This window comes from Eulemur rufifrons, chromosome 30 (assembly GCF_041146395.1).
Source record: "Eulemur rufifrons isolate Redbay chromosome 30, OSU_ERuf_1, whole genome shotgun sequence".
Taxonomy (NCBI): Eukaryota; Metazoa; Chordata; class Mammalia; order Primates; family Lemuridae; genus Eulemur; species Eulemur rufifrons.
In genome coordinates this window covers 64,862,524-64,889,642 of record NC_091012.1, presented here as the reverse complement: position 1 = coordinate 64,889,642, position 27,119 = coordinate 64,862,524, and positions in this window count along the sequence as shown.

The following is a 27,119-nucleotide window of genomic DNA, read 5'->3' as shown; positions in this document are numbered from 1 at the left end:
TTGGCAATAAAAAAATAGGTAATATATAACATTTTTCTCCTTGGAAAACATTTCTCAGAATAAGTGAAGCATTTAACAAATGTCTTTGGAGCTATCAAATATTTGTCTTTTCCTGAAATCCAGATGTATTAAATTTACAAACTACTTCATTGTGTGTACCTGTCTTTCAGAGCAGACATTTTATCTTAGAAACTTGTGATGTACAAAAGGAAATAAAAAGCTTGCAGTAGACCCCCAATACTAGTCTTATAAATTCAAAACAATCCGTTAATTTTATATTAGTCAGTGTCACCCATTTGCCTTTGGCATCTTTGTTTGCAATATTTTTTTCCCTTCTTGCTATTTGTCGTTCAGGGTTCTGCTTAAACTGTAACTCCTCTTTCAAGCTTTTCCTGTTTATCTCTATATTCCTTTTCTCTTTTTCTGAATGTCTCTGTAGCACCAAGTGCTGGATTGCACATGATCTTACATTAATCTCTGGATTCTTATTCTGATGTACATCACTCTCCTGCCTAACTCCTCCAGGACTGTGTACTTCTCTGAACTTTTGTTTCTCCCTGTGTTCAATGCGGGTGATAATATAGCCATCTTGTGTTATCACCTACATTTATAATGGGCCCACATATAGGCTTCTTTGGAGGACTACATGAGGTAAACCATGTTAATTAAATAGCACAGAGTCTGGCACACAGTAAATACCCCCAAAACTTTTGCTGTTATTATTATGCACTCTATAAACACTTAGTAATTGATAACCTTAGTAAGTTTCCTTTCATGTCTGCATTCTAAGAAAATACTATTATTTGTCTGCTAGAAAGAATCTCATGCTGTGTATACAAAAACAAAACAACTGGTTAAAAATTGAAAATACAGTCAACTAGTTGCTTTCTTTACATTGCCACTAATAACTAGTTTGGCTGAATCATCTGAGTAAAATACTTGGCTGTTTAGGTATTATTGCATCTGAATGTGCGCAATACAAAAATTTCCACAAAAATCACTGCTAAGAAGAAAGTTTAAGAATATAGTAATGTCTGTGAAACACTTAGATGGAATCGCCACTTAACTTATTAAGACAACCGTTTCCATAGGCTTTTTTTTTTTTAATTCTGACTTTGTTAGTTGATTTTCTAACTTGATTAAATTTCCTAGGATTTTATAATATGTATAGAAACACCTTCGATCTCTTTTAGTCCTTCCCTGATTTCTTTTAATTAGCAAGTATACGGGCCAATACTTACTCTCTTTATTCTCTGGCTGCGGGAAATTTTCCAGTTGCAACAAAACATGAATAAATGGCATGAAATGCACATGCAGTGTCTGCCTCACAGGCACTAATATTAAGACGATGCATTTTGCTTGACAAATCAGCACTACTTATATAGGGACCTTGGTGCCCATATTCTCTGCTCTGCCTTCCCATGTCCTCACATTTTGTTGGTAAGAAATACATTTCATTTTGAAATGGGCTTCACTGACTATCCACATAATAAGCACACAATTGCCCAGGCCTGTGTGCAAGTATCTTACTCAGCAGTCAGGGCTATTCAGTGGGATGGCTCTTTTAGCACAGGAAATAGTTCTCCGGATTTCTGAAAAGGCCATGGATAGCATAGGTTTGTTGAGAATGTGACTCAACATGATATGAGCTTCTGTCAAATACTCAGGGTAGTGGAACTAACTCATCTATTTGGAATTTATACCCTGATTTCTTTCATTAAGGCTTTGAGGTAGTTTACAAGTTGAGCATAATGCCAAGAAAATCCCAAAAAGAAAATAAAAAATAAAAACCAAGGAATATTTAGGACTTAAAACCAAATAAAGTTAGTGAGTACAGCTTTGTCACTCTCAACTCTGGAACTGTTCCTTATTTAATCAATGAGTCTTTTTCCTGCTCTGTGCCTGTTAGTAAATTAGGCCCTAAATGAAAATTTTCAGGCTGGATCACTGGTGGTCTTTGAGATTTTATGCCTCCACTTGGTTCCTACTGCCCAGGAACGTTGCCCTCCTGCATTGTAACTTCATCCTGGACATGCTGTCTGGGGACCTAAGTGGCCCCCACTGAGTACAAGAGCAGCCCTCAGCTGCCTTGTGACAGCAAGTACCAATGGGTATGATATGTGTGTGTGCTTCTCAGTGAATCTTTCATTACCTGCATGATGTGTCTTTCCCTGGGCAATAGGCATGATAGCACAGCCACCTCAGTAAAGCGTGTCTGATAAATTTTGTAGACTGTTAGTGGAAATTTCCAGTGATTTTCTTTCTAAATGCTCTAGTTTATCTTGGCAAAAAAAAAAAAAAAAAAAAAAAAAAAAAAAAAAAAAAAAAAAAAAAAAAGAAAAAGGCATAATACAGAGAACTTTACCAGCATCTTTGAAGCTCTAAGACCAAGCTGTGGTTTTAAAGGTCCGGGAAAGTGATTAAGTCTTTAGTCTCCCAGAGTGAAGAGTTAAAGTTTCCACAGTTTTGGCTTTACTGGTTTTCCCCTGACCGCTAGCCATCTGCTGTGGTGCATAGACATTTCCTACAGGGATGCGTGCCCTGGCAAATTTTTGTCCTCACTGTCATATCAACTCAACATTTTCTTATCATTCAGTTATTATAAACTGCTTTTGAATTGATAGCTGTCACCAACATGCTTTGATAGCAGTTTAGAGGTTAGCTTAATTGACAAAGGCTAAATTTTCTACTTCAAAAGGGGGTGGTTTATAGTTAGGAGCTAATGCCTTGTTATGTATAAATGAATTATGGAACTCCATAGTTTCTATGCATCGTCATGGTAATTGTCAACATAACTGGATGTAGTATCTCATTTCTATATGCATAAAAGATTGAATATACAGGAACTGTAGAGTTCATTGTATTATAGCATTATTGATAGAAAGGCGCCAATATATGGACTTTGCCATCTTTTGTTAGCACATGCTATCTAATCTCATTCTAGTTAAGCCTTGAGTGCCTAAGAAGGTACTATGACAATATTACTGCTGAAAATAATTTTGTTTTATTTTTCATTCTGCTTTTATTGAAACCTATTTTTAAATTTAAAAACACATGCTCCACACATATTAAAATGCTCTTTATGATGTTTTCAAGATTGTGTATCCAGCAAATTCACTGATTAGGGAAAGCTACCCTTTTTCCTCAGTTACATGTATAATTTTTCATTGAATATGGACACGAACTTTTCTAATACACAAACTGACAAACTACATGATGATAAGGGAACTGCTGATGCTATTTGTACTCACTTAAGGTAATGAAGAGGCTTTATCCAAAGCTGACCACAAAATGAGTTTTCATAAAGGGAATTATTTCTCTCATTTTATTACCTTATTATTCATCTTTTCCCATATGACTTAGAGGCAAGTGTCAAGTATCGACACCTTATTTCAACCATAGTGACACAGTTAGCAACTGGTGTACAAAGTGTGTGTACCTTCCTCAAGAAAAGTCTGGTGACCTTTTGCAAATGTAGTGTATAAGAAATGTATTTGCTCTTTCACTCTTTCCATTGTGGTTAATTTCAGTGTAGGCATCTGAGTGCACATCTAGAGCCTTGGTGGCACATTAGGGGGAAGATTTGTCCGTTCTTGCTATATTCTGGGTACTGAATAGTCTGACATCATTATACATTCCCTCACAGTGGGCCATCTTTCTTATAAATTTGCACTGCTACTCCATAGAAGACTGACAGAGTGAGTGACAATTGCTCAACCTACCCTTATAACTAGGAGAGCAACTGGGAATGCATGCTTTGTACGTGAGGTTGGGAATAAGCAGTATAAGGAAGAGAGTAACCAGTCATATTATTGGCAAAGATAATTCTCATGGGCTGGGTGCGGTGGCTCACGCCTGTAGTCCTAGCACTCTGGGAGGCCGAGGCGGGTGGATCGCTCAAGGTCAGGAGTTCGAGACCAGCCTGAGCAAGAGCGAGACCCCGTCTCTACTAAAAATAGAAAGAAATTATCTGGCCAACTAAAATATATATAGAAAAAATTAGCCAGGCATAGTGGCGCATGCCTGTAGTCCCAGCTACTCTGGAGGCTGAGGCGGTAGGATCGCTTAAGCCCCGGAGTTTGAGGTTGCTGTGAGCTAGGCTGACGCCACGGCACTCACTCTAGCCTGGGCAACAGAGCGAGACTCTGTCTCAAAAATAAAATAAAATAAAATAAATAAATAAATAAAAAGATAATTCTCATGAAACATTTTCTCAGGTTTCTGAGTCTTTTTTATGGGCATATGTGGCATCTTTCGCTCCCTGGGACTATATCTTCTCACAGGACAGGTATTGTGCCTGTTCTTTACTTTCATACAATCCTCTTACTGCCCAATATTTGAAATATTTTAAATTTAGGAGGGAAAAGCAAGGACTCATGACCGTATTTCCTCATCAAGGAAAGGTTTCCTATTTGAATATTTTCTCTCTTCTCTGGATTTTAGATATAAACCCAATGTCTGTAACTATTTCCCAAATCATTTCAGACTGGTTATATAACTCTTATGTCTTGACACTATTTCTCTTTCATTGTTTCTTCACTCTTTTATTTTATTATGTATAATATGAGCTTTCACTTCCATACTTTTCTATTTTCTTGTGTTCTCTTACCATTAAAGAAGCTGTTAATTATTGCTTAAGTTCTCCTGTTGTGGTTCATGTTTCTCTTAATTTGCCACTCCTTGTTTTCTGTGAAGAAGTTAGAAACAGTTTTGTTCTTGACTATCGTATGGGCTGTCTCTCAGTCACAATTATTCTGTACTGGGCAGTCAGATGTTGTTGCCAAGTCAAGGATGAGCCCTATTCAATTTCACTTTCTATATCAACAAAATCTATCTTATTGGCTGGAAAAATAGGGTCAGTGTGTGTCTCTTCACTCATAATTGGAATTTTTGATGAGTTCTCCATGTACAAAAACTCATCAGCAAACACTATAAGAATCTAGAATCATGTCTTTCCTTCTGTGGTTTAAAAGTCACAAGAAAGTATTATTATTTTTCTTGGCCTATGGGAGATTCTTCCTTATGCAAATAAAATTCTATAACATTTTACAAATCATTTACCCACCCTCTCCTTCCTTGGGATGGGGTTGGATGGGTGTGTTTTTAACAATGGTAGCATTCTTTTTGATGGAAAATGAGAGAGTTAGAAATGGCACTAAAACAGTTCTGCATTCATGACGCTTTTTCTTTTTTTACAAGGCATCTGAGAGAAAAAGTATCAATAATGTGCTAATCTCAGCAGTAAATCATGTGATACAGTAGAACTTAGAAAAGAATATATGGTGACTTGAGGATTGTAAAGATAATCTTTCAAAGAGTCTTCAAAAGCACTAAAGCATCAATGGCCCAAGAGAGAAGGAAGACCTTTAAAACATATTGCAAATTATTATTCAATAAGGCAAATGTATTATTTGATACCTTCTTTGGGGTCAGTAGCAGTTGAAAGACCTGTGTTCCAAAATTATATTTAAAGGTCAACAGCTGTTTCGTTCCAGATGCAACCTACTCCTGAAGATGTTTAAACACTTTTTTAAAAAATGGAAATTATTATTTTTTTTTTTGTTGTTGAGACAGAGTCTCACTTTGTTGCCCAGGCTAGAGTGAGTGCCGTGGCGTCAGCTTAGCTCACAGCAACCTCAAACTCCTGGGCTTAAGTGATCCTACTGCCTCAGCCTCCCGAGTAGCTGGGACTACAGGCATGCGCCACCATGCCCGGCTAATTTTTTTCTATATAGATTTTTAGGTGTCCATATAATGTCGTTCTATTTTTAGTAGAGACGGGGTCTCGCTCAGGCTGGTCTCGAACTCCTGACCTTGAGCAATCCACCCGCCTCGGCCTCCCAGAGTGCTAGGATTACACGCGTGAGCCACCGCGCCCGGCCTAAAAAATGGAAATTATTATTACTGTTGGGATGCTGCTCTATCTCTATAGAATGTCTAGGGCTTATTAGAAAGTAAATAGTAAGTAAATAAATGCCCTTATTTACCCTAGTGAAGCCTGGTTGAAAAAAACATATAGGGTGAGTGAATACATGGGAATTGGCTTGAAATCTAGCTTACCAGTAGAGGGCATTAGGACAGAACTTTCCCCTGCAGATTTGAAGAAATGATATTACTAGGGAGCAATGAGTAGTGAGAATGCTTACTATCCATATGCCTTCTTACCTCCTTCCCTAAGACTTTGAACATTTTGAGTCTCTAGACATACTACTTTTGGCCCTATTCTATTTATTTCTGTTTATTTACATAACTTTAATATATTAGCACATTTAAGTTATTAAGCAATCTAGGCAAAGGAAGATTTTATGCTGCGTATGCCTGAGGCGATCATTTCTCAAGGGACCAGGCAAGTTACATGAGTTCATTAAAGGGAGATTCAGAGGAGAGGCTTACACAGTCTCCAGAGGAAGGTCAACAATCTTAGATTCAAGCCCCAGTAGGAAATTGAGATTGTGAGGAGAACACAGACAGGAAGCCAGGAAGCCTTTCAGAGAATGCACAGAATGTCATAGGTCTACTTTCCAATAGGTAGGAAACTAGGAGAGCTGTCTAGAGGGTCACCAATGATAATGAATTGGACCCAGAGTGTTCACATTGTGTTCACATTAAAGGTCAAGGCTATATCTACGAGGAACTCAAAAAAGGAGTGCATCAGTTAGAATTTCAAGGATTTTCCTTCCCTTTGTTGCATTGTTTAAGCCAATATTTATTGAGTACCCACTTTGAGCCAGTCACTGAGGCTCGCTCTAGGGAATACAGAAATTCATAAAAATGGTTTGTGCCTACCAGAGAAGCTTACAGTATTGTGGGGAAGACAACTAAGAAAATCTATAATTCTAAAAGCATTAAGTGCTTTGATACAATTATTCAGGGAGAGCTAAGGGAGAGCAAAGGAGGGATACCTGCATTTTATGCGGGCATGAGTTGCTGGACATATGTGAGCAAAAACAAAAATAATCTTGGAAGTGTCACTGAAGTTGAATATTTAAAAATAAACAGAATTGGCCAGGTGAATGGGGGTCGGGGGAGGGCATTCATTTGGATTAGCCGGGGCAAGTGTATTAGGGCATTTTGGAAGGCAAGTGCAGCTTCTTGAAGGAGCCATAGTTGGACCACTTTAGCTAAAATTGAGGGTGGAAGGGAAAAGATGACGGGAGATAATTCTAGACAGGTAAACAAGGGCCAGATCATGAAGGGCCTTTGTAGGCCATAGTAAAAAGTCTGGATGTTACCTTGGAAACAGGAGGAAACCACTGAAGGATACTAAGTAGAGAGTGACATAATCAGATTTACATTTTAGAAAAAAAAAAATCAAACTGGCAACTTTGTGATATGTAGTATAATAGAGGTAAACAGGGAAGTTAAAGGAGTACAGGGGAGGTACACAAAGAGGTGTACTCAGTCAATAACTGACAGGTTAAATAAGCCTGCACGACTGGCACAAGCACTTATGGAATGCAGAGTTATTTAATTTGAACTCCTTCTTTCTCCAGAATTTTGAGTGCTTAAAAGTTTACAGGAGTTCAAGACATTTACCAGGATGTTATGGTTGAAGGACATAGTGATTTTCAGATACATACATGGATTACAGCTGTATAATATAGTTGGAGGGCTACCAAGATGTAGGGACAATTTTCCTACCACACTGAGGATGACATCAAGTAAGATATTGGCCTCCAACATGGGCCTTGTGGCTTTGTCAGTGGCAGAATCTTGACTTCTCATACCACCAGCAATGTGATTAGGGAAAATCAGGATTTTGATATTTCTTTTTGGGCCTTCTCTACTAAATATGAGTGTTTGAGACTTGGCTTTTCCATTTAAAGAATGAAAACGTCTACAAAATCCAAATAACCTTTCAGTTTCCCATTAAAATTAGTTTAAAGTTATACCAACATCAGGAATTCTTCTAGCTCAAACAATGTTGTTCAATGATTTAGCTTGAGGAAGAATAGGAAAAACCTAATTTTAGATTTTAGGTTTTCGGTTTCTTTTGAGTTAGAGTATCCATATCTCCATTAGTGCCCGCTTTTTCCTTTGGAAGTGAAATCAAAAATCATAATTACCTGTTTTGCGTTGTTTGCTGGAAGCTGGGTACCTTGATTTTGAAAATGGAGCAGAGCCACTTGAAAGAAAACTAAATTCCTCTGATATTGTCCTTTAGTTTCTTCATTGCCTAATGCTAGCTGACCAAAACTATATTCAGCAAAAGAGAGTCGGGAAATTGATTTTATTGAAATTGATAAGTAAAACATATAAATTAGTAATTGCAAAGTCATAAAATATATCTTATAGTTTAGGCATCTTTATGTATGAGTCTGACAGTAATTGTCTCTAATGATGTTGCTGAATTGATCCTCCTATTAATATTCTGCAAGTTCAGCTGTTATTGGCAACCCCTGCGAATGTCAACAATTTACTTGAGAACATATTAAGCTTATATATACAAACCAATATTATTTAACAAGGAAGTACAATGTTGCTGAAGACGAAGTTTGTCTGAAGAGTAAAGGTGAACAAGTAATCCAACTTTAGTTGTGTACTATTACTTAAAGGTAATTATTTAACTTAAATTTTGTTTGCTAGTAAGTTCAGAGTTTGATCTTTCCCTGTGATTTAATTGCATGTCTTTTGGTGTGTGGCTGTTTTTCATTTTGATCTTATATTTGCTGAAGCTTTCAAGGAACTGCAGATAGGACTTAAGTACCCACATTCCCAAGTCTACATTTATTGAATCTTTATGTAGGACTAGACACCATATTAACTACTTTCATAAAGAATATCTCATTGAATCCTCAATGTACTAACCTATGAGACAAGTATATTTTATATGTAAGGAATCCAAGGTCCAAGATCATTGAACTACATGCTCAAGGTCTCACAGCTATTAAATAATGGAGACAAGATATGAACTTAGGCAATCCGAGTCCAAAACCTTACTCTTAACCACTGTGTTATAATGTATTATAGTGTTTTTTAGTCAGAGTCAAGACTGTCAGCACCCCAAAGAGGTTTACTACCATTATCTATAAGTACTCTTGTTTCACAGTCAAATTTTTATCTATATTAATACTCTTAATTCCTTTCTAACTTGTGATTCAGCTTTCACTTCTAGATAATTACCAAAGAAAAATGAAAACGTATGTCTGCAGAAAGACTTGTTCATGAATGTTCATAGCTACATTATTCATAATAGCCATAAATTGGAAACAATCCATATTTCAATCAACAAGTGAATGGATTGTTGTATATTCATACAATACAATAGCACTCAGCAATTAAGAGGTGACTTGCTGATGTGCACAACATGGGTGAATTTCACAGACATAATGATGAGTGAAAAAAGCCAGGTGCAGGTGAGTACATAATGTATGAATCCATTTGCATTAAGTTTAAGAATAGGCAAAACTAAACTGTGTCTAAAAAATAAAAACAATGGTTACCTCTGGAGAGGGATTGACTAGAAAGGGTACAGAGTAACTTTCTAGGGTGATGGAAATATCATTGAACTTGATTGTGATGTGAGACACCCAGGTTTATGCCTTTGTAAAATTTCATTAAGATCTGTCCATTTCACTCTTTATAAATTATACCCCAATAAAAATATAAAATGAGCAAATAAAGAATAAGGGCAAAGTTTAACCCTCAAAATAACTTTCACATCATTCAAAGGGGCAAAGCATGTCTAGTCCGTTATGAAGACAAGGATCCAGATTCAAGGGCATCTTCTCTGAGGAGGCTGGGGTGGGGCTTTGAAGATGCACAGTGGAAATGATGGAATGTGCCTGGCCAGGTAGTTCTAAAAGTTTTAGCCAAAAAGACATGAAGAAAGGGTATCAGGGGCCAGCTTTATCCCTAACGAAATGACTGTGAACTCACTGAGGGAAGAACACCCAGGGTTTTTCATCTCTGTAATGCCAGTGCCTGATACACTAGGGACCTTGCAACAATAATGTGAGCAGCAGGACCCAGTCAACTGGCTGGGACACCATATGCACAGGACTTTCTTCTCTCTAGAGGGGCACAGCAAAAGTCTGGGTATTTCAGAATTCCAAGAAGAAAAGGGCCGTGGAAACAGAAATGCTACTGGCAGTTTTCTAAAGCATTTAAGGCTTCAGGCTTGAATAAAATGTCAAAGCAAATGCTTCTGTTTTCTCTGTCTTAAACAACATGCCCCAGTTATTCATGTGGCTTACTTCTTCCTTCTATTCTATTCAGGTCTTTGCTCAAATGACACCTCTTCAGAGATGCCTTCCTTGACTCCCTTATCTAAAATAATCACTCTTTACCCCCACCATCACTCTCTGTCCTCTTCCCTTGCTTAATTCTTCATCATATCATAATGGTACATAGTTATTGGTTTATCTAAGTTGTTTTCTCTCTCCATCCACTGGAATATAAGCTCCTTAATTACTGAGACTTTATCTATTTTTCTCAGACTGTATCCTCAGTGCCTAGAGAAGTGCCTGGCACATAGCAGGTGATTAATAAATATCTGTTAAAAGTAACATATTAATAAGACCTGCTGATCAAAAGGAAATAATGCAGGTTTATCCCAGTGAGAGCAGAGCCTGTCTCTTACATGGCATAAGAGTATGACTACCTGTGCCTAGAGTGAGTATATTACACTCAGAATCATTGATCTCTTCAAAAATGTTCACGCTGTATCTTAATAAAGCAGTCAATGATCAACAAAGGGTAAGTAAAGGCCTGACTATCAGGCTGAATTAAGTTGCCTTCTAGTTGTAGTTTCTTTCTGCCACCTGGGCCATGTTGTTTAAATAGTCTTAAGAGGGAAGGCAGAGGCTGCAATTTATCTTTATGACAGAAAGTGCTACTTTTCTATGTGTTGACATCTGTCAGAGCTAGTCTCCTTTCATTCTGAAAGAGATCAATCCTTTATGTGATACAGGATTATCCTCTTTGCCACCCATAAGCTGGCTTTGATTCCTCTTATCTCTCTTCCTGAAAGGGAGTCACCATTTCTCTAGCAACCTGCAGGGTTCCAAACAAGACACTACTTTAATTTAAGTAGAGTCATATCTGCCCAACTATATATATATATATATATATATGGCTATTTTAGTGGTTTGAATGCTCTCAGATTTCCATGAATGAAATGTCTGAATATGAGCTTCTTAATTTAGGATAATAAAAGATAGAAAAGTTATGCTCTAAGTGCAAATGCACAGGAGAAAAAATTAAAGCATAGAACTATCATACAGTCATTCCCCAAACGTGACAGTTTCAGCGTTCCTTCACAATTGGAGCTTGGATTCACTTAATACGCAAGTATAGATTGAGTTTTAGGCTTACGGGCCTCCAATGCCAGTGTAAGTCAGTTCATTTTATTTCAGTCCAACGAAGATTTAATGGACTGTTGCTGTATGTCAGACACTGTGCTAGATAAAGAGATGAGACCAGTGCCACCCCTGCCCTCATGGAGAATATAGTCCGTAAGAAGGTAACAAGTGGTTAGAGGTTTGATGAATAATATAAATGAGGACCTGTAGAGTAGCAGGGGTACTGAAAGCATGGAGAAAAGCCACTATCATGTCAGAAAATGCTTCCCTGCAGAAGCAATAGTTAGGCTGAAACATATAATTGGAAATTAGTCATGTACAGACTGAAAATGGTCACTATTTTTCACCTTAAGTGACCACATCTTCTTTGATGCTAGCATACAGGCTAGTGCGCAGTCATTCCAAAGCCCACTAGCTTGTTCTTAAGTACATAACAAAGACCTGGATATAGAGAGAATATTATGCTTTGAATAAATTTTTTCAATCATTCAGGAATTATTTATTGCATGCCTACTATGTGCGAGACCCTGATCAAATAATTTTTATCTAGTAGAAGGAGAGGGACAAGAAAATGATACATAAAAATTATCAGGTGCTGATCAATATTGAAAATGAAATCGAGAATGCCTTGGGGGTTTCCTTTTAGTTAAATAAGGGGTGACATTTAAACTCAGACATGACTTATAAGAAGGAACCATACAAGTGAGTGTTGTGGAAGCAATATCCCAGGAAGATGTAGCATCAATGACAGAAGACCTAAGGCAGCAAAAATCTGGCAAGCTGAATGGACAGGTAGGCCATTATGACTGTATCATACAGGTCAAGGAGAGAGAGTAGATAAAGATGTAGACAGGAGTCCTTTCTTGTGTTGTTTTGTCAACTTAGGGATTTTGTATTCTATGCTAAGTGGTAAGAGAATCCCTTAGAACTTCACTGTCCAATATAATATCGACTACCTACATGTGGCTTTCGAGCATTTAACATGTGGCTGGTCCAAACTCACATATAGTGAGCCTTAGTATAAAAAACAGAATGTAAAATATCTCATGAATAATTTTACATGGCCTGTATATTAAAATGATAATGTTTTGGCCACATTTGGTTAAACAAAATATATATTATTTTTACCTGTTTCTATATACTTTTAAAAATGTGACTATTAGAAAGTCCAAAGTTACATATGGGGCTCGTATTTGTGTCTCACACTTTATTTCTGTTGGATAACATTGCCCTTGAAGGTTTCAAGCAACTTAGTGATAGGATATTATTTCTGATTTTTTTTTTTTTTAAATCACTGTGGCTGTTGCATGGAGAAAGGATTGGAAAAAGGCAATATTGGTAGCAGGGGAACTAATTAAGGAATTCTTGTAATAGTTAGAAAAAGATAATGGTGGCTTGAGCTAAGGTGGTTGCATTGGAGGTAGAAGGAAAGGGTATGATTTTTGAGACAGAGTCTCACTCTGTTGCCCAGGCTAGAGTGAGTGCCGTGGCGTCAGCCTAGCTCACAGCAACCTCAAACTCCTGGGCTCAAGGGATCCTCCTGTCTCAGCCTCCCGAGTAGCTGGGACTACAGGCATGCACCACCATGCCTGGCTAATTTTTTTTTTTCTATATATATTTTTAGCTGTCCATATAATTTCTTTCTATTTTTAGTAGAGATGGGGTCTCGCTCTTGCTCAGGCTGGTCTCAAACTCCTGAGCTCAAACGATCCGCCCACCTCGGCCTCCCAGAGTGCTAGGATTACAGGCGTGAGCCACCGCGCCCAGCCGGAAAGGGTATGGTTTAGGACATTTATGATAGGTAGAGTTGATTTTTTTTTTTCTTATAGTTTAGATATATACAATTAGTAAAAAAGATAAAAGTTTCCAAGAGATGAAGCCTCATGTTTTTAGTTTGAACAATTGTGTATGTGGTAGTACCATTTAATGAGATGAAAAAGAAAGGAGGCACAGTTTCTGGTTGGGCATAGAAATCAAGAGTTCTATTTTGCACATACTGAGTTTGAGATTCTTGCTAGATATCCGAGTTGATAGGTAGCAATTGATCATACGACTTTGTATATTGTGAACAGATCAGAGCTGGATATATAAATTTAGGGTTCATAAGTATGTTGATGTAAACACCATCTGTGCAAACAAACCATCACCCAGTGATGGTCTATAGAGAAAAGGAGAGGGCCAAGGATGGAGTCCTGGCACATGATATCATGAAGAAGTTCAGCAAAAATGGAGAGAGGGAACATCTGGTGAGTTAGAAGGTACAAAGGTGTGGTAACACAGAATAAAAGTATTCAAGTGTTAGTATAAGAAGGCAGTGGTCAAATGAGTTATATGCCGTTGAAAAATCAAGTAAAGACAGAGAAGTTCTACTTGGAAACATAGAGGTCATTGGTGACCTTGGTGAAGTGGTGGTGGCAGAAGCCCCATTGGAGTGGGATGAGGGGAAATTGTGGGTGAGAAGGTAGAGATGGTGAATGTGAAAACTCCTTCAAGATTTGCCCTGCGGGGAAGCAGAGAAATGGGGCAGTTTCTGGAGAAGAATATTGTAATAAGGGGAATTTTCTTGTGTGTTAGTTTCATTAAAATAGGAGCTACTAGAGTATTTTAAATGCTGATGGAAATGGTCCCATATACAGTAGGGATTGATTACACTAGAGAAGAAAAGGACAATTGCAGGAATTCTGTCTTGAGATATCTAGATGGAGCTCTTTAATTAGAACAGAGACACATCATCCATAACAGTAGATGGCAGAGAGTGTGGGAGGAGATTATGTGTGCATGGAGTGGGAGAGTGTGCCTTGAGGGGTGGGAGGTGAGGGCAGCGAAATGAGCTGTTGCGGCTGATTTTAAGAGATTGGAGAAGGTGTGAAGTATTTTTTTCAAAGTGCAAAAGTAAACATGTTAGGGAAGTGTAGGAACATCTCTGGGCAATGTTGTGTCCCATTTGAGGTTTGTGGCCATGCATTTAAAGTGAGGCCAGTCTGCAGAGTTGTATGGTTTTCTCCAACAACTTTCGGGAACGCAAAGGAGGAACTAGAAGAAGCTGTTTGTAATAAATTCTATATCTAAGGTCATAGAAAGGTACTTGTTACTTAATTTATGTTGCCTAATGTTCACCTAGTCTGGCTTGCTAAGCATTGGCTTTTCAGGTATGCAAAGCCATTACAACAGAAACTTATATGTTTGCTTGCAGGCACATCTTTTTTTGACACAATAGTACACACACTGTTGACTACATGAAAACCAGACCCCCAACTGGAGATTGAAAAATTTCCCCAAGCTTGCTTTAGTTCTAGCATATATTTTGACCTATACGTGTGATAATAGCAAATGACACTTTCCCTATGTACAGGGCAAACATTTAATTTCATGCCTGATGTTTCCAATTTCCTACTTAGTCTTTTGCCATTTAATCTTCCAGTTTAACATTATTGGCTCTCCCACTCATACCATTTCTTTTTCCTTTTTACACAATACTCTGGCCACGTTTCAGTGCTGTCTCTCATTCTTTTAAGTATCTCTGTTCCTCTATGGTTCTTTTATCCTCCCTCAACTACTTTTTCCTCTTTGTTTCCTTTCTCAAAGCCTCTTACTTATAGATTTACTCCCTCCCATATCATATATGGGTGTATTTTTATTGCGCTATTCCATTCATGTGGAGTATGTTATCTCAGCAAGCTAGTTATTAATGTCTTTAAAAAGTTCCTTTCTGCAGATTACTTTCTTGAACTAGCCTAAGTTAAGAAAGGAAGGGCATTTGTCACTACTGTGGAATTAGAATTAGAAATCTACTTTCCATTTATAGCTCTAGATTTTTTTTTTAATTGTTTGGTGTTAGTGATTGAACTGAAAATAGAAAATAATTGTTTGGGATTTAGGATAACATAAATATAGGTACAAGCTGACGATCTTTTGTGGTTAGTGTTGGGACCTATTTACCCACTACTAAGATGATATGGACCTTACCTGAGATTATTCTGGGAGTCTAAAAGTACTCATCATGCCATCATCAGTCTCCATCCTCACTGTTGGTATCAATGTTCTCATTTTATTAACGTTCAAAAAGGGTATGATGATTCTTTTATTGACCCCGGCTCTTTCCTATAGAAATACTCTCATATGATCTATAACTGCATTGACTGAAGTACAAAATAAAATTGAATTTGAATTAATATAACTTTTTAAATGCTTTCACAAAGATCTAATCTTTGGTATTTTTAAGATACTCTAAATATTAAAGGTTACATTAAAATTGTGACTGTTGCTGGCAACATTTATACTAGTCTCAATGTGTTATAAGACATCCATAAAACTACAGGTTGATTATAATTAAATTATAGTTATTAACCATAAGAATCAGTATTGAAGTCTGGTTATATTGAGAAGGGTGGCTCACTGCCTCCAGCCTCCATGGATGGGGCATTTTAACTCCCTGCATTATTTCAGCACCTGAAGATCAATTTGGTCCCAAATCAGGGGAAATAGAAAGATCCACTGGAGCTATTAGCCTAGCAGCAAGTCAGTCTTCTTCTAGTTTGCTTCATGCTTGTTCCTTGTGACCTAATCCCTGCCTTGTACCCAAGTTTTAATAAGTGTGTTCCCACTTTTTGTTTCCCACCACCTGCTCTGCATACCTCGTACCTTCTCTGGTACTGCCAGGTTACCCTAACAGTTGACCCTACCATTCTATTGAGATGTCCTGTGTTACCTAATATTGGATCTTAATGTCATCTGCGTATCTGCTTAGACTTCCTAACATTGCCTTCTCCTGTGATCTGCACAAAATACCTGTACTACTCAGAGGAGTATATCTAATCCCAAAGAGCTGGACATACTCTCTCTGGTCTACTCTACAGATAGTCATTCTCTTTAGGCCCTTGCAGTATTTAATGTAATCATTTGCAAAAGAACTGAGTTCTTTCACTTCATTTACCCAACAATGAACAGATCAAGATGAGAAAGCTGGCCTTTAAAAGGAGGCTCTACCTGTTTTATTGTTAAGGTCTGACTGTCCTGCCTCTATCTGAAGCTTTCCAGACAAACCATTCTAACCAGAAGAGGAAAGATGAAATGGTTAAAGCCCAAATCAAACTTAAGAATAGTTAAATAACTGCTTCCTAAGAGAGAAAACCAAAACACAGGCATTTGGAGAGTGGCAATTCTCAATAGAATGAACTTCACAGCTAAATCGAGTGTCTTTTAAAGTGCAGTTTGGATACTATAGTTCTAACCATAGGCTTTTAATAGATGGATATACCAAGCAATGTGACAAGGACTTGGTAAAAGGCTTTCATATTACACAGTAAGTAAACTCGGGGGAGAGAAAGCAGAAGCAATTCATAGGCTCAGGTTTGCATATCAAAAGAGTGAAAGATGATGTGAAAAGTGAGGGTACTCCTGAAGTGAACAGAAATCAGAATCTAGTTAGGTTGGTAATTGGGACCAATGTGAAAGCAAAGGGGGTAAAAATAAAAGTGATGAGTTTCTGCAGAACGAATTTGGGAAGATTGCAGCAAGAGCTGTGTGAAATTGAATGAGTGCAAGCAGGAAATGGCACAGAATGGAAATGCAAAGCATTAAAGGTCCTTCAATAGGGTCCTAAGGGTTCTGCCTGTCATCCACTAATAAAAATAATAGAAGCTAAAGAGGCCTTCTATGTCTGAACTGCTATATACAAAAAGCATGGTAGGACAAAGGGAGGTCTATTCAAGGAATAAAACATCAAGTTTACAGGGAGACAGGAAAATACCACGGAACAACTTTGAGTGTAAAATAAAGATAAGCCTGACAAAGAAGGAGAATGAAAAGAGCTAACACACATAAGATACTTCAAAAGCACATCCATTTAATAATTTTGGTTTTCTGAATGATAGGCAGAAACAAACTCTACTGAAATACCACCTTTTGTGATCTGGAAGTTGTGCCTTATATTTTTTGAAATTTCTCCTTGATTCAGGGAATGAAGTCTTGGAATACTTTACCAAGTCACAAGGAACTGAAGGTTTTAAGTTGTGTAAACGATGGTCCATGAATTCCTGGGAAAGCAAATCTTAAACTTTATTTTCATAATGGTGGCATTTGCATTGTTTATATATAATATTAATACCTTCCTTCCCAGAATGAAGAATGTCAGTAGCCATTACCCCATACCCTGTAATATACCCCCACAACACACGTCATTATATATTAATCCTACAGGAAGAGGGTACTTTTTCTAAAGACATTCTAAACTAAAACCTTTTAAAATAGACTATTGTTAAGAACAAAGAATGGGTTAAAAGTTTTCTATCATGTTCACAATTTCAGATGGTCTAGTTCTGTAAGGACCATCATAATATTATGTCATTCATAATGTTTTACTGAGATCCTGTGTGAGAATTCTAAGGCTTTACATGTCCCAGAGAGTTGGTGAGATTACTAAAGAAATGGGTTAACTGTTTAATGGTATTACCCTGAATGGGAGGATATCATCAATGGGATTTCTAAATATTCCATTTATTTTTCACCATTGTGGTTTTATTTACATAAAATAAATTTGCTTTTATATCAGTGTTGAGTAGGAAAATCACCCAGGACATGCTTAATTTATATTCCTGCCCCTTCGGTCTCTCCAAAATATACAATGCACAGCTGTTTTTAAATCACCATTCAGCATGTTATTTAATTTTTATTACTCTACGTTATAAGTATCCAGTGAAAATAATAGTGAAATCTGACATAGCCTCTAAAATCAATGAACCATCAAAGAATTGACAAAAATTTTGATAGAAGTTTGGAGTACTTAATTATCACCCAAAGTATAGATGCTGAATTTCATCCTTGCTCCAGATGCTTATTAAAATGTCAGAAGTTTTGGATTCTCCATTTATAGATTTGGTTTTACAGGCAAACATACCAAAGTTTAGCAATTTTTTATTTCATATTTAGATTATATTCTCTTTGTCTCTCTCTGTCTTTCACATACACGCACACACACACACACACACACACACACGCACAAATATACCCCAGAGCTTTAAAGAAAAATAATTACTTTTTTATCCTTTGTGTATCTTTCCATAATTTTCTTTCCCGTGTTTCAACTTTTCTGGAGTAGGTTTCTATTAGTGCTGTAACTGGGTCACTTAGGTAAGGGTGGGAGATGGAGCTATTTTTCTTCCCTTTACAACGTCCGTATATGTTTCTGCTATTCTCTGTTTTAGTCATCTGTCCATCCACACTTGTTACTTGTATTATTTTTCTCTGTGCCTCTGTCTTCCCCATTCCCCTTCTTCTAATCTCTACATCCTTACTTGCAGCCGTCCTTTCTCTCTTCTATGATGAGAAATACTAATTGATATTAAAATAGCTGATGTTTATTGAGTGCTTACTATGTGCCAAGCACTGTTCTAAGAGCTTACACATATTAATTCATCTAATTCATATAATTGAATTTTCTCCAATTTTATTTCAAAATTTTAAGAAGGATATAGAAATGTAAGGTAACAAAAAGAGGAAAATGAGACATCTCACTCATGAGATTTCCTTTTCCAGGGCTTGAAGATTCCTTAGACATAGGAGACTTTTATAGTTCCAAATCATCTGCTTAGCACCTAATCGTAGACATTTCACTATTTAAGTTAGATGTCTTGGTATCTTGTTTCCAATACACACATCTCTCTTGGTGAGGTGGTTTTAATGCTAGTCATCAGAAAAGGAGAGCAACTTGGATTTCAAATGATAAATGATCAAGATAGCCAGCCTAAAGAGTGAGTGAAAATAAAGTAAAATGCATGGACAGGGAGAGGTCAAAGCTGGCAGCTGTGTTTTGAAGTCATTAAAAGAGGCTGAGATCCCTAACATGAAAATAACTTCTTATTTTTTTAAGATTTCTACAATGCAAGAGCAGACTTATGTTTTTTTTAATTTCCCATATTGAGTCCTTACAATATATGGGAAACATGCAGTTAGTGAAATGAGAACAGGTTGAATTTGTGATAAAAATTAGTGTCAAGCTCCCAGAGTTCAGTAATATAATTTCATTTTTATTAGAGTCCTATCCATCTTTAACATTGAAAATTGTGCTAAGGATGAAAATTTTCAGGAACATGTACCTTTCAAGGTTCAGAAATATAAGTTTATTTTTATCACATCATGCTCACATGTCGTGTTAAAAATTCACTGAAGGATGAAAATGTTGAGAAGACCCCGGATCCTATTTCCACCCATTTTTAATAAGGGTCTTGTGGTACCTTGATACCCAGGGTATTACTATAATTTATCTTAAAATGGTGTTCACAATACTCCTCCTTTACATGTTGTGCAGTTTCATCTGCAGAATGTGAGATGATGTTATCTCAATTCAATTCACACATTTAGTTCAAGGTTAAAATATCCCCGCCCCTCAATGAGGTATGGGAGAAAACCCTCTTTGTTTAATGTTAATGGAAAAATTTCACCTGTGAAATAGCTTCAGACTGTGAAATTAAATCCCCCATGTGTGTTCTATGCTCACTGCCTCAGCCTTCCTCGGCCTGCCCCAATCTATCCTGTCTTTGGAATCTTCCAAGAAATATTTACATTCCATGTTTCATAAAGGGTGAATCAAGAGATCTGAGCATGAAAAGGATCATATCTATGACCTTGGAGAAATCTACTCCCTCCAAGTATTGCTTCTCCAACTAGAGTGTAAGCTTATTAAAAGGAAGGACAAAGATTTTCCCTTCCTGTAGTCTCCTACAATGCTTCACTTAGGATAGAGCTTAGTAAAGATTTAATGACGTGCCAGTGTAGTTGATCAGTAACAACCCAGACTACTCAATAACTTGGTTGTCTATAAACATGTGTATGTCTATAGACCAACAGCATCGGCATCAGCTGGGAACTCATAAATGCAGAATCTCAGGCCCATTCTCAGACTTATTTTATCACAGTGTGCATTTAAATAAGATTTCCCTATGATTTGGATGCATGTTAATGTCTGTGAAGCACTGCTATTTTGCATTAGGAGTTGCACTTTACTAAACCTACCTTAAAGACTTCTTTCTTTTCCATATCTTTTCTCTTTTTGTATTAATATGTCCCTTTTTCCTTCTCTTTTGCTTACATTATAGACCCTCTGTCTTTCTCCTCACCATGTAATTCCAAGTTTTGTGAGGATTAGTCCTTACTAAAATTCTTTGAACTCTTCATAAAAATAATCAACATCTAATCATGCATGCTTCCTTAGCTAACTTTGTTAAAATTGTAAAAACTTAGATGATAAAAAGGGAGAATTTTTGGCCTTCTCACACATATGTTCCCTAGGCTAGAGTTACCTGTAATTTTCTCAGAAATCATGGATATGTTATTATGCCCTTAAAGTTAATGGGCAAGGTTTTGGTAGGGAAATGGGCTCTCCAAAAGGAGTGATTTCTGATTCTCATAGCTATGGAATCTTACTTAGGTTTTGTATAGATAATGAGCAAGGCAACTAAAAGAAATTCATTCTGAGATTTTAGACATATAATGGATTTTTATCTTTACCTAATGTGTATTTTTGCATGTTTTGTCTCTCTAAAAGCCATGGTGCTTCAAAATTTAATGAGATTATATGATGTATTATCATCATTTGTGAATGCAATTATCAGCTGTGATTAATCCTGCTCATTCCGAGAAGCTTTATTGTGTGTTATTTTTTCCCTCCTGGCAGGTATTTGTGTCATTCTTACTTTATGAAGTTTGACCAGAACTACTGCAGGAAGGAGGGGGAAAGCAAATGGGATGTATGGAATAAGGCTTTTTATGACTGGTTTTATGTAGGTCTTTATGAGTGCCTGGGAAGAATCATCTCACAGAAATTCACATCACCTGGAGAGAAAACAATTTAAATCTTAATATACAGATATAATATATATAATTAACAACTTGTAGAGGAAAAATAATACTGGATATTTCCTGGTGAAATGAAACATATGTTCGATTAAGTTGAAGCAACATCAGCTTCAAGTTTATGTGTGACTTTCTTGGGACACCCATGTAGGCCTTATGTTTCAAGGAAAATGTAGATGATTAGCCCTAGAGTTCTGAGCTTTACTGAGGAAATAAAATGGTAAGACGTAGGCAATTACTCTATGCATTTAAACAGTAAATTTTTATCCTTCCAGATTACAAATGAGTTCATCAGTTATTAAGCCCTTAAACTTAACTGGAACCCTGAGAATTACTGTTTCCAAGAATGAACCAAGAACACATTTTCAGGTTGTGTGACTGTTGGGTCCAGTCGTGTCACCTTGCTACTAACATTGTTTCTAGCACCACACAGCTAGGATAACTGATGTCCTTGTTAGATTCTTCAAGGCTTGGGGTGAGTGGATCAGCACCAGGAGCCATAATTATTAAATTTCTATCTACCCATGGTTCCAACCCTTACCTGGTCAATAGTGAAAACAGTTATTGCACTTACAGTTCCCTCTCAAGGGGCTGGCAACTGCCTTTCTTATTCCTGATCTATGATTTATTCTCATAACTGCCTTTTACTCCTGCCAGCAACTTATATATTCAACTCTCCCATCAGTGAAAGGCATAGTTAGATACTAAAGCATGTAGAAAGTTGAGTGAGGGGGATAATGAAACTGAAAGAAGTGATTGGTCTTTTATCACAAAAGATATTGAAAGAACTATGACTAAGGAGAGGATATTCAGTTATTTGTTGAATAATTCTTCAGATTTTGGGGGAAATTAAAAAGAACCGCTTCCTATCAGGAAGAGCTTTGGAATGCTGGTATATATATTCCTACAGCCTCATTTTATAGGTATGGAAACTCTGGCTCAAATAGTGTGATTTCCCCAGAACTAAACTAAACCTAGGTAATCTGACACAAACCAGTGCTGTTTCTCCAGCATAACGTCTTGTTAATATTTCTTAGACCAACTGTATCTACCATTTTTTGGCTTAATCTAGGAGTATAACTCCTCTTTGTGCTGAAGAAGGAAATTCTATCCTTATTTAAGTCCTAGTAACATAAATTAGGATTTAGGATTTAAAATGGGTGGCAGGCCTGGTGTGGTGGCTCACGCCTGTAATCCTAGCACTCTGGGAGGCCAAGGCGGGTGGATCGCCCAAGGTCAGGAGTTCGAGACCAGCCTGAGCAAGAGCGAGACCCCGTCTCTACTAAAAATAGAAAGAAATTATCTGGCCAACTAAAATATACATAGAAAAAATTAGCTGGGCATGGTGGCACATGCCTGTAGTCCCAGCTACTCGGGAGGCTGAGGCGGTGGGATCGCTTAAGCCCAGGAGTTTGAGGTTGCTGTGAGCTAGGCTGACGCCACGGCACTCACTCTAGCCAGGGCAACAAAGCGAGACTCTGTCTCAAAAAAATAAATAAATAAAAAAATAAAATGGGTGGCAATAGGGCCTGACAATCTTTAAGGTTTCTTCTGATGCTAAGATTCTAGACTTAAATCCACCAGTTTCAAAAGTAAAAATGATTCATGCTAAGCACAGTGCCATACACAGTAGAACTCTGCTCCTTCCTTTTAAAGACATGAAGCATTCACTTATTATATAATCATGCTTTCCTTGAAATGTACTACTTAATAAAGGCAATTTTGTGAGAGTCACAACTGGAAAGTGAGCTGATAATGTAGATATACTATAAATATTATACTTAGTGTTGAGGTCAGAATTGATATCGAAATCTAGAACAAGTGAGAAGAGAAATGCCTGGAAGAGAAAAGTCCATAGAAAGAAACTACAAAGCCAAAGTAGGAATAGTCAGAAGCTTTTTAGTATCATAAACACTATCCCTTAAAGTGGACTTGGTGACTCAGTAATGATAAAACAAGGCAATACTATTTGATTTATTCCATTTTCTGCTGCTATACCAGAATACCACAGACTGGGTAATTTATTTGTTTTAGAAAAGTTTATTTTGGCTCACAGTTCTGGAGGCTGGAAATTCCAAGAGCGTGGTCCTGGCATGTGATGAGGATTGTCCTAAGGCAGAATGCACAAGGGTAAGAGAGGTTGAGAGCATATAAGACGTAGAGGATAACAGAGCCAAACTCCCAGGATAACTAACCCACTCCCATGATAATAGCATTAATCCATTCATGGGGTCAGAGCCCCCATGCCCCAATAACCTTCCAAATGTTCCACATCTTAACATCACCACAATCACATTCAAACTACAGCACTACCCTTTCAAAGTGACAACTGTACTTTCTAATAAAAGAGAGAAACATCTTCCCTGTTTATATACACCCATTATAGACTGTTGTTTTCCAATGTATCTATTTTATAGAGTTTTTACTTATATACTGAACCACCATGGCTTTTTAGATATTTTTCATTAGCTCTGGAGCTGCTCTGTACTGAACTACCCATATTTTCCTTTTTCTTCCCCAACATGTAGTGTGTATTTATGAGATGGTTGCACATTAGGGGTATGCAGTCTGTGCTCATCAAATCAAGGAATCCTAAGTGGACTAAATAGAGTTTGGAAGTTCAGTCTTGACTGAGTGAACACCAACCTCATCCAGGATGATAACGTTTATATGTCGAAGAGGTAACCCATATATGGCGCAATTGCTAGCATCAGGAAGGCTCACACATTTCCTCTTTTTCCCTCACTCATAACTTGCAACTAGCACCTAAAATTCCACTGTCTAAAACTTATTCTATTAGTCTAAGGCCTTAGTTTCTAGTACATTGTCCCCCCACACCATGCCACAGAGCACTCATCAAATTGTCACAGATCATTGGCAGCTTAGTGTGAATGAAGTGTCTGATCTCATACTGTATAGAAAAAAGAAGGAACCATAATGAGGGTCCAAGGCACCTAGTGCAGGTGAAGGGCCTATAACATCGATTCTAGTTAGGAACAGCTAAATATCCTACGACTTGGTTTTGCCTTGGGTTAGCCTGGCCTGGAGGGAAAGTAACAATTTTCATTAGACAAACAAATGGATAATGATAATGCTGACCCTATTCTTTGGGTTTGGAAAATGAAGGCTGGTGTCATACTACTAGATGATATAGGAAACACAGAAGTTGCAGAAGGCATTGTCCTTGGCTTTCAAAGCTGTAAGTGACTTCAGTGGGTGCAGCCATGACTTAAAGGAGATAAAGGAAGTTGTCCAAGATTACAAAAGGAGAGTGGCAGTGCTCTGGCTAATAAGAGGTACACAATATAGTTTGGCTTGAACAGATTTTCAATTAGGGAAGTAATGTGATGAAAATAGTGTTTTATCTCTTTATAATGCTGTTTCATTATATGCAACTTTGCAACACTGTGCTTTTATTTATTTTTTTTTTTTTTTGAGACAGAGTCTCACTCTGTTGCCCAGGCTAGAGTGAGTGCCGTGGCGTCAGCCTAGCTCACAGCAACCTCAAACTCCTGAGCTCAAGCGATCCTCCTGTCTCAGCCTCCCGAGTAGCTGGGACTACAGGCATGCGCCACCATGCCCGGCTAATTTTTTCTATATATATTTTTAGCTGTCCATATAATTTCTTTCTATTTTTAGTAGAGGTGGGGTCTCGTTCATTGCTCAGGCTGGTCTCGAACTACTGAGCTCAAACGATCCGCCCACCTCGGCCTCCCAGAGTGCTAGGATTACAGGCGTGAGCCACCGTGCCCGGCCAACACTGTGCTTTTAATAGAGTATTTCCCTCTGAGTATGTATGGCTCCTCACCCTTCTCTTGCAGAAACCTCTAACTACTACCTTAAAGGAGCTTAGCTTTGAAATCCACAACACTAACACAATTGTTATCTGGAAATTATCTGTGCATAATGATATTTTAAAAATAATTTTTTTAATTTTTTAAATTAACTGTGTCTAATATTTTAATCATTTATCTTGTATCTACTAGGCCTTTGTATTATCTTGCAAAGTGATTTTTCTCATATTTTATGTAGTGTTTTGTTTTTGTTTTTAGTCTTTTTTAGAAGCAAGTGAGTCTTAATAGTCTTCTGTCTTTTAATGTTTATATTAGAAGGTTTCATGGAAGGAGAGTGTCACTGTGGTAATTGGCCATTTCCCCCACTTTAATAGCATTTCAAACAAAGTTTCTTTAGACACCAATGCTCAGCAAAAAGGCATTTGTGCAGCTTCATCTTTGATTTGCCGATTCTTACAGATTCCTATGTGTTTTTGAGGGCTTTTGCGAAATAAGCTTGCCAAAGATTCTAGGCCTACTGTTTGGCATTTGTTTCATGGCCTGGACCTCAAGGTAGGTGAGCTAAAAAGAAAGTAGCACAAATAATTAGATAATTCTCAAACAGTATAAGATTCAGAATTAACAAAGATGTATAGTACTGGATAAGCCCCAGTTCCACAGCAGTTTTCAGCCATAGCATTTAAATTATTTACAAGTCCATAGTAGAGACTGCAGGAAGTAGGAAGACTCCGAGGACAAGTTACTCTCCTGCTGTGGTAAGACTTTGGCAGAGAGTGGGTGGAGGCAATTTTGGAAACCTGAGGGGAAGATCTTGAATGTAGTTAGGAGTAAGAAATTTACTTGACACTTACAGTATGTCGTTGAGAACTTGGACTTTGACTCTAAATCCTGGCTCTGCGCTTTGCTAGTTGTGTGACATTGGGCAAATTACTTGACCTCTATGAGCCTGCTTTCTTATATGTGAGGGTAGTACCAATAATTCAACTTCATGATCTTATTGTGAGACTCAAAGTAAATGATATATATATATATATATATATATATATATACACACACACACACACACACACACACACACACAGTTAGTGAAGTACCTAGTACATAGTAAATGTTCAGTAAATGAAAAATGGCATTAATACTTTATATAATTCTCAATATTTGTTATAGCTCCCCCAGGTTTCTCCTTTCATTAAAGTATGTCTGAAAATGTTTTAGCTTTTGTCTTTGCTTTTTTAACAATCAAATTTATTGAGGCATAACTTATATGCCATAAAAACCACCCATTTTAATTAAACAATTAAATGATTTTTAGTAAATCCAGTTTAGAATGTTTTTATTTCAATTAGTCCTAGGCAACCACTATCTATTTTCTGTCTCTATGGTGTTGCATATACCGGACAATTCATATAAATATTAATAGAATCATATAATATAGGCTTCTTTTACGTATCAAGATGTTATCAAGGTTCATCCATATTGCAGCATGAATCAGTACTTCTTTGCTTTGTATGGATGAGTAATATTCCATTGTGTTGGATATACCACATTTTGTTTATCTATTCATCGGTTGATAAGCATGTGAGTTTGCTTCTACTTTTTGGCTATTATAAATAATGCTGCTATGAAGATTTGTGTACAAGCCTTTATGTGGATATACATTTTCTTATCTCTTGGATACATACCTAGGTATAGAATTGTGGTGGCATTATTACTAATATTAGTTGTAATCTGTACCATTGTTTCATAATCAACCTGACAACTAGTCAGGTGCTTTGATTCCTATGGCAAATCAAAGTAACTCTGAATGCCCCTTAAAGAAGCATCCCTCAGAACAAAACAAAAAGATATATCTCTTAATTAAATAAAAAAATTGAAACATTCCTGCAGGAAACCAAGTTTAATCACAAGATAGATCATTTGAAATCATTTTATTCACATCAGCTTTGGGAGAATTTGAAAAATCATGTTTTTGTTTCTGTTTTCTACCACCTCAAGTTTTGTCTTATCTACACTTTGGTAAGATAACCATCTGAATGTCAATAGGACATGTGATGCCTCACAAAGGCAAAGATTTACCAGTGATTAATACAGGGTATAAATAATGGTGTCTGAATCTGGGCATTAAAGCAAGGAAGATTTATCTTGTGATGTCCCTCCTTTTTTTATTTCCTGG